Source organism: Epinephelus lanceolatus, chromosome 12 (assembly GCF_041903045.1).
Source record: "Epinephelus lanceolatus isolate andai-2023 chromosome 12, ASM4190304v1, whole genome shotgun sequence".
NCBI classification, from domain to species: domain Eukaryota; kingdom Metazoa; phylum Chordata; class Actinopteri; order Perciformes; family Serranidae; genus Epinephelus; species Epinephelus lanceolatus.
The window spans coordinates 35,068,168-35,078,360 of NC_135745.1; positions in this window are offsets into that span (position 1 = coordinate 35,068,168).

Consider the following 10,193-nt stretch of genomic DNA (forward strand, 5'->3'; position numbering starts at 1 on the left):
TAAAGACCCAACAAGTCAAATAAATTCCTACCATGACAACAGACAACAAACAAATTATATACATCATTATATAATTTGTTTGTTGTCTGTTGTCATGGTAGGAATTTATTTGACCCAACAAGTCAAATAAATTCCTACCATGACAACAGACAACAAACAAATTATATAATGATGTGTTTTTATTTGAAAGAATAAAGTTTAACCCTGCAAATATCTCAACAGAAATTCAAAATCTTTTTTTTTTTTTTTTGTCATACGCCAACATATTAAATCACTTAAGTTCTGCATCTATTAATTTTTCATACAAGATCTGGCATATTATATCTATCTAAATGCACACAGTATACATGCAATACTTACAATATGGTCCAGAGACTGCTGAATCACTAAAATGTGACGGTGGATAAATGCTTGGAGGTTTTAAAAAAATAATTCTGATGGAAAAAGGTAAATGTTAGGGCAGGAAATCCAGCAGGTGTTGCCTCTTTACTCTGGACCAGCCAATAAACTGTCAGACCAAGGAACAGCATCACCTGGACGCAGACCTCAGACGGGGGGGGCCTTCTTAGCGTGCATAATTAAAGAAGCAGGATAGGGTGACCCGCACCTAGAAGTATAGAACAATAGCTCTGTGAATGTATGTAGGAGATAACATACTGTACTCTGATGGGGCATGTGTGTGTGTGTTAGTGTGTGTGCATGCCTGACCATGTGTGTCAGTGTGTTCACACTTATGACACACAATGACAGTCAACACTTATGACAGCTTGACCAACGCCTCCTGTAGCATGACTTTTTGTGGCACTGAAATTTGGCTTTGGGGCAACATAAAGTTTTTTATTCTAAGCATACTGGGCAAATTACTCTGCCACCAGTGTTGGTTTCAGTTGAACATCTGCTGTTATCCCTACTGGCACAATTCAATAGCAGTTAAGCTAATGTTACATCCAGCATTATATCAGATCTGACCACACAAATACTGACACATATTTTTTTATCTACTGCTTGTTGAAACATTAAAGGGACAGAGGCAGAGGACAGTTGAAAGCAAGTCAACCTTAATCAGTCATTCAACAGATGGAGAGAATTGTAGGATTTAAAAGGATTCAAAACTGATCCTGAATCGGCCCTTTTCCTCCCAGACAGGTTTATAATATATTTATATTATTTATGAAATATACTGCGAGATGTGGTTTTACTGCACATGTATAAAGAGAACTTGATACAGCAATGGAGGCAGGGCCCCGTTCATTCCTGTGAAAGTTGCTCAGTGGTGCATGAAGCCAAAAACGTTCGACTGTTGAGTATAAAATGATCTGTATCTTCTGCATCCATGGACCCAAGCTCACAAGAGACTGGCACTGTTCCTGTGGTCTTTGGTTTTCATAAAGTTTGCTTTGTTTCACATTGTCATATTACAGTAATCAATCTTACATGGCCACAAACAGGGTGTAAAATTAACATTTTACCTCATCTGACTGCCAGTGGCTAGTGACCTCCAAAAATTTACCGGCCAAACATAATTTTCACCAGCCAAATAAAAAAAATTGTGCCTTATTTGATGAAAAATAATTACCTTACGTTTTTAGTATGAAAATCCAACTTTAGGAAAATCCAAACCTGTCCTCTGTGTTTCTTTGGCGTGCTTGTGGCAAAGGCTGCAGTTGTAGTATCACGATACCACAGCAAAAATGAGGCAGATGTGCCTTTTGTCATTTATAAAAAGATAAATCACTTTTCTATAATACATCAATGATATTTCAATGGAATAAATTACTTATTGACTTATTCATACTTCAAAAACAGCATCAATAAGTGATTAACATAGGGGGGATCAAAATAAAAAAAAAAAATAAAATAAAAATCAACCAGCCACCCTCCTCCCCTGACAGTCCCTCCATAAGTAAAGAACAGTCCCTAAAGTGCGGTGAGGTTTGTGGAAATGTGAACCACTTGTTTCTCCTCTGACACGCCACATACCTGTGTGCCGCCACGGCTCGGTTGTCCAGGTACTACTGGGCAGTCATGACGCCAACGACAGAGAAAATTACTGGACCTGGAGTCGGACTTCTCTGTCGCCGGTAAGCCATTATCTTTCGCCGAAGAGCACTATGAGCCTCCGCCGTGTTCCTGTCTGTGACCCCCGTTTAACCCACAACCTCTAGGATTCGCCTTTCCTTTCTGCTGCTGGTTGAAACGTGATAATGGGGCACCCACTCCACTAACTTGACATGGAAATGAGCGGTAGTCTAGAAAACTGGTGAGTTTTTTTTTTGTTTTTTTGGTTTTCTTGGAGGGCGCATAGATTGCATAGATACAAATACATAGATTGCGCCCTGGGCAGTCGCCCAGATTGCCCATGGCAAAAACTGTCCCTGGACACAGCTGGCAGAAATGGTCGAAGCACATAAAAAACCCACATGCAATTCAAAATTTTCCATCGGCCACTGGCGGGTATGTGTTTTTGTTTTACAAGCAAACTCATTTTTTACCCGCCATTGGCGCTTGGCGGGTGTTAATTTTACGCCCTGGCCACAAACAACATTTCCTATTTGTTATGCATCCTGAAAAAAGCTGTTTAAAAAAGAAAAATAGTGTTAAAAACTAGAATTTCCACCTCATGATTGTATGCCTCTGCAAACCAGATCAAGTTGCTCCTACAGTTTACATCCAAATCCATCGATATTCATATGTAGCCATGATAATTAACAATGCTTCAAATATGGATGTTGCTGCACAGAAGCTGCATAGTCTAAAACGTGTACGCTTCATACACATCTTCAACATGGCAGCATAGGAGATCTATACAATCAGCACAGTGTCAAGGTGGACACCCAAGATTAGTGTCAACAATTCAGTATCTGAAGACATGTCTCCCGTTCTGTTCCTGAGTTATCACGTTGAGTAATTACAAGAGAAGTGTCTCTGCAGAACATTATAATGTCATAGTGAAGCTGACCTTTGACCTTTTCGATATAAAATGTCAGAACTTCTGTCACTTGACCGAGGTATGATAGGATGCATCTTTCCTTCAATTCCTTTTAAAACAAATGCATTTGCACAAACCAGATCTTTACACCACGAGCTAGTGGTGCTCATGGCATAAGAGACACACCAACTAATCTGTCAGTGAATCCAGTTTCCTTGCAACTGTTTTCGTGAATTTTAAGACTTGGGATTAATGTTTTTATGGTATCTTGTTCTTTTCTGATTTCTCAACAGCATAACTGAATTTGATGTGTAATACTGTTTTCACACTTGTTTCCAGTGACAACTATTAAACAGCTGCTATCTTCAACCTTTATTGGGAGTGTGTTTAGTTTGCTGCATAGCTGTGTACCTACAGTACAAACACAGTGAGGGCAGATAGACATGTAGACAGAGATATGGAAACAGACACACAACACATGATTAAATATTCAACATTCATTACACAGAAAAGACCTACAGTTATCCCTCCAAACTAACTGTTCATCTATAGTGTGCTGTGTAACCTCAGTGCCTGATGGGAGGCAGATGCCCCTCACTCAGCCCCTGGTCTGGCCTTTGTGTCGAGTCCAGTTTTTCTGCCTCTGTTATTAGCGGATTAGTCTGACTGGCCCTGCTGCAGCTGAGCACATGGTGAGCACATAATCAATAATGGAAGGCTGCACAAACGCAGAAGAACAGTCTCACACAGGCATTCACATGTGAGTGGAAGTACAAACTGTTATGCAACACATGAGAAGTTCATTCATTAGGTTGCTCTGTCAGCAGAAACACGGTCCTGTTGGAGTGTTTTTTCTCTTTACATGTTATACCTGGTGGTGAGACTTAACAGAGCTGCGTAGTTTAAAAAGGAACTGTGAACACATAACCATATTTGATGGCATCTTATTGTTCCAGTTGTTTATTGACGGTCATGTTTTCTCATTGTCAGGCAAGACAAAATGGATAAAGACTGGACTAAGGGATTTAATACTAGATTGTCGTAATTCTGTTATGAAAGAAGTCAACCCATTCTTCATATTGTGCAGTCAAACTGATATGAAAATAAGTGTGTTTGATAAGACAAATTGAAGTAACATATGGCTGTATGTGTTCTGTGCTGCTGTCCATTTTTCCTCCACTGTAGATCTGCCCAGGTGTGTTGCATTGCTTAACGAGGTGTATTACACCTGGCATGGAGGAGATGCTTATGTGTTGTGTTTTCACCTTTGGTCCTTTTCAGTTTTTTAAATGGAGTCAGAGTAGTGACTCAGCAATTTTCAAGATTCAAGATTCTTTATTGTCAATTCTACAGTTATGTAACAGACATATAGAGAATCAAAACGTCGTTTCACCCTAACAGCTTGGCGGATAAAACTGTTCATGAGTCTGGTGGAGCAGGCACAAAGACTCTGGAACCTCCTCCCTGATGGCAGGAGGCAGAAGAGTGTGTGAGGGGTGGCTGGGGTCACCCACAATGCTGAGAGCTTTGCGTGTGAGACAGGTGTTGTAATTTTTGCACATATAAAAACACTCCAAGAGAACTCAGACCCCATTCAGGAGGTGGTCTGAGTGTGGTTTGCTCTAAGTCCACTGTGTGGTTCACTTAACCTGTGCCTTGTAAACAAAGTGCTCCAGTTAGCCCTCTAGATCACATGCTATTGCACTGGGACGCTTGAAAAAACAGACTGAATCGCGACGAGGAGTAGTTTTCAGTGGCAACAGTCTACAGCACACAGAAACACAGAGGCATCTGTCCTCTGCTGCTGGCACAGGAGCTCTGAAGCACCTCCTCCATGCCAGGTGCAATGCACCTCGTTAAGTAATGCAGCACACCTGGGCAGATCTATATTGGAGGGAAAATTGACAGTGGCACAGAACACGCAAAAACAAATATGACAAATATGCTGTGGAAAATAAGATTCTATACTTGTTTTTATTATTATAATTATGACCGACACATTTAACAGCCTGTATTACAATATTTCTATATTATAGCTTTTTTTGGTGGAGTGTATATCTGCAGTTTGTGTTATGATTGCTGGTTCTTGTTCACAGTCTCAATAGTATCTTGAGGACTTTCCCGGTTTTGGGTTTTCTGTTTGCTGTATTTTTCCTTGTTTCATGTTATTCCATTATTCATCTTTAGTCTGTTTCCTGTTTAATTTTGTAGGTTCACTTCTTGTGTCTGGTTTTACTTCCTGCCTTTGTTTTCCCAGCTTAGGCTGAATCCAAATGTCCACCCTCTGGACTTGAACCCTCACAGACTTCAGTTGTTACTGTAGTGACTGTACATGTTCACCAACATCACATTAAGTCTGCAAAGGCATCGACTGCAAGCTGCGTTAGACAGCTGTTTCACTCGTTGCCGTGGAAACATTCAAGCAGCAACTACAGTCATGTACAAGTTGATCGTGTTGAAGTTGATGAATAGTGCCTGCTCATCTGTCCCTGCAGGTAACAAGATATAAATCCCATATATAATCTTTTTGTGACTAAACAAAATGATATTCATACATCTCTATGTAAGAGGCTACACATGTTCAGAACCAGAAATGTCTGTAAATAAGGACAAGACTATGACTAAATAAATTGGGTATTACTTACATTAGAAAACCATCTTTTCGAGCCTATTAAACTGCACAGTCTGTTAAGCTTCAATAATAAGTTGAATATTATTTCTGGCCTACACAATTCAAGTAGCATTTCAATGGGCTTAACTGTCAATAACTATTTTACACATTCATAAGTGTACTACAATGTCATATCCATATTGCAATAAATTGTGGGTAATTAAATCAGTGAAGTCTGCACCACAAGACTCTCTGGAAGTTTGTAGAAAGTCCGCTTCAGGTCCCTTGTGGACTGGTTGGATTGTGGATTTGGACAGCCCTCTGCACTCCCAGACATCCCGAGAACACGACTGCAAAATCTACGAGTCCACAAGTGCAATTAAGTCCAGACATTTTGATTCAGTCATACCGTCCGTTCCAATCCCCATACTACCATGCTATATAGTATGCCAGAAAAACATTTAGTATGCCCAATACGTAGTATGTCAAATGCAGTATGCCAGAAATACCAGGATGTTCTGCTACTTCCAGTCCGATTTTGCAGTATGCAATCTGACCCACAATCCTCTGTGCAGCGGACGATGCATCACATCGACTGAGCCGCAAACAGATGATGGCTTGGCAGCTGATTGACAGCTGTCAGAGGCCACGATGATGGATGACAGCACATTCAAGTAACTGATGACCAGCTGAATAGTAATTATAGGAATATTGATTGTTCAAGTGAACAAAGTAATCATAAATATTACAACAGGACAACTATAAAAAATAACAGTGACTGAGGACTGCAGACGTAATTTCACAGTTGCAAATATATTACAATCTACAATCTGTGCAGTTATAACTTTTATGTTAAACTACACACATTGCAAAGTAACAGCATCCTTGTATCTTCAATCTTTCTGCTCCCAGTCTTTTGTCAGTCCGTCAGCGTTGGTCACTGGTGTTCCTTGATACCTTGATTCCTTGTTCTTGCTTCAGTTTATTGTGTTATTTTCTTTGTGTCTGACCTCAGCCGGCTCTCTAGTTTTGTTGCCTGACTTTTATTTGTCTTTTGTCTGGTATCATCTTTATTTCATTAAGTCCTTTTACTGAACATTGAAACTGAGTTTGCTGGGTCACTGGGACAATATAACCAAATATCAGTCCTGCAAGATGATTGAACGTGTGCACTGTAGTGCTGCAGACTGACAAACATCTTCTCACCCACCCACCATAATATGAGGTTTCCTGTGAGCAGACATAAAAGAGAACAAAAAGCAATAAAGGCAACAATCAAACTCATCACACTATGATGTTGCATAAGTTTCAACACTCATTTATTTATTCGCCTTATTTTTTTCTTGACAACTTTTGTTACGTGTCCACAGACATGAGAAAGAACTCCAGAACACTCAAAAGATAAACGTGAGCACTGAGATTAAGACTTCATCACAGGCTGGGACCTGTTTCTGCTTCTGTCAAGCAGCTCAAAGCAAGAGCGGCAGACTTGGGATCATCTTCCCGGTCCAACGATGGCCACCTCACTCACACTGAGCTGAAATGTGCAAAACTGATCCCTGATCAGCACTCTTTGCTCTGGGGGCGACACTTGACAAAGCAGCAGGCCAATTATTCTTATTCATCATGGTATACAGAGGAAGAGAGAGTTAATATCATCTGTGTGATGAGACCCAACACAGAAAAATCTCCATTTATATACAAGACAGAACCAAGAGGAAGGTTTCCAGTTAGTCATTACAAGGATCATGAATGACAATACTTTACAAGCAGCACTTCGGGGGGGGGGGGGGGGGGGGGGGCCTGTTGTCATTAGCAAGCGGTAAGGCAGGAGAGAGGGACGGCAGAAGATAAGTGGACCTGCATGCTTCGATCCAGAGCTATGACAGTTAAAAAGCAGCCAAATATAAATTAATCAACTCATTTACCTTTCAACAATTACTGGCCAGTGCACTAAGACTGTCTCACAAAGTGTTTTTTAAACATGATACCCTTGAGCTATTAGGGCTGGAAGCATTACAAGTCATCTGCCAGTTGTAAACAAACAAAAAAATCAATGCAATTTGGTGCAGTATTGTTGTTGGTGGTTTGATTGCTGAAGCAAAATAAATGGCACAGTTTCAGAATCTAATCTTCTCCCTTCAGGACAGGGTCGTGATATTTTTTGTTCAGACACAAACCAGTATTTTCCATACATTCTTTAAAAATCATCATACGAAATCATATTAAATAAAGATGCCTTGTGCGTGAGTGCAATATACTTTCAGAACATAATCCATTCTTCTGAACTTCATAAATAAAACTTTCCATTTGTCTTCTGTTCCAGCAGACAACATACAGTATAAATATCTATAAGCATTTTTTAAAAAACAAAGTCAATTATACCAAGATGACCCAGAAATATATGATGTAATCACATTTAAATTGTTGCTACCACACAAAATACAAAGCAGAAAGTATTAGGCTGCATTGCTCAACAGGTTGGCTGGCCTGTGGCGCACAGAGTCCTAAATAATTTCTGATTATAAGTCCAGTTAAACAAAAAGAAACAGGTGGAAAATGGTAAAGACAAAATGGTTGGCTGACCACGTCTTTGATAGAGATTTACAATATCAATTTAAATGCAAATAATACAATAAAAATTCTAAATAAAGTCTACCTTAAACATTCTTCCTTGTCTTTTTTTAGATACTTATTTCCTTTCACTGATAATAATTGATCTTAAACCAACATTTGGGGTCATCTTGGTTTAATGCAAAGTAACAAAGAGCTGGTTAAAGCAACTTGAAATCATCCCTGGACATAAAAGTCATAAGAACACTAAGCTAATCATACTGTACCAGTGTGTGACACAAGCATCAAGCTGTCAAATATCTAGTAGCAGCTACAGTACAAAAGCTAAGAGGGGGATTGCTTTTAAACATTTACAGTCAGTGAGAATGAAATATACGCTGTACTGTTACAGGCTATACCAACATACTATAGAGCATCATTGATAATATTCACTCTCCAAAACATTGACATAGATTATCAGTGTTAAAAAAAAAAAAGATTCACAGCATCTACTTTTACTCTACATAAAAGCTTAATTTTGGACACGTGTAACTAAGTTTAGTGTCGATGTCACAGACAACGATGAAGGAGGGAGAGAAGAAAAAAGAGGTGAAGAAAGGGAGGCACTATCTGGTGCATGGACAACGCTCTTGCCCACTCAAAGGAACTGCCGTCAACAGATTACAGGTCCATGGTCAATTACAACTTTCCATTAAGCTACAAGAGGAGATTCAAATAGTAAACTTATTTACTGTAGCAACTCTGCTGGCCCATAACAGACAGAATAAGTGCTCATTTATAGTTAAACTAGCCACGTGCAGAACAGTTGTCCTCCAGGTGTGTTTGTCGTGTAAAACATCTTAGGTTAATTTAGGTAAAATCGATTAGTTTAAAGAAAAAGTTCAACGATTTGGGAAATATTCTCAGAGGTTATGCAAATAACCATGTTCCCTGAGCGAGGGAAAGTTGATACAACATATCAGTGTGACGTTTGCATCCTCATGAGGATGGAGGATTCTGGTTTGCATCAAAAAGACGGTTAGCTTAGCATAAAGACGTGTAGGAACGTTACGGTCTGAGACAGATGACCAATGGCAGGCTTTTACCCACGGTCTATATCCTGTGAGTCAGACTATTTTTGGACAGGCTAGCTGTTTACCTCTGCTTCCAGTCTTCATGCTAAGCTAAGCTAACCGACTGCTAGCTCTCACTTCATATTTACCATACAGAGTGGTGTCATGTTTTCATCTTACTCTCGGCAAGACAGCAAATAAGTGCATTTCCCAAAATGTCAAACTATTTCTTCAACATCCTAAACGTCTGCTAAAACAGCAGCACAGTGGACAATAATGATTTGAAACAGTTAATGCTTTGGTTAAAACAACTGAGTAAATGATACAACACATTAACTCAAGAAAGACAATAAAGTGCCATGCATCAAAACTGGTCAGTGGTCCTGTCACAAATAAATAAAGCAACAATAAATAACAGTATCCTTCATGGTTCTACACACAAGGGATTATTAATTAAAAAAAAAAGAAGCACATAACAAGAACAAGGCAAGGATATGAGTTATCTCTCCTGATAATGGATTATTTTGCCTTAATCTAGCCAACGAACTCAGTTTTATGGGAAAAAACAAACAAACGACACAGTAACAACAACGTACCCTTTAGTCCGAACAAATCCCTCATGCTACTTCAATGTTAAAATGACTGATCTGAAACCTCTGCAGTGAAACCAATACTCTATGCTGTAGAGCACCAAGCCAATCTGAACTGAGGTAATGTACAGTATGTGATGGATGTATGTGGAGCGCTCATCCCTGCACTTGACACACTTCTGCAAAGAGAAACATCCGCTTTGATGTTTGCAATTTCCCCCTCACCTGATGCCGTTAATTAGAAATACATGAATGGCTGATTTAAAACTGGGACTTATTTTCAGGTATCATGAATGAGGGAGGGACTGACCACATACTAACTCTATACAGGGAGCCTCACAGATGACAGATTTCTACATGAAAGCTAATCAAAACTAGTCCCAATGCCCAGCAGAGGTAAGTTAATCAACGGGTTTGGGAGGTTAGTTTGTCTTATG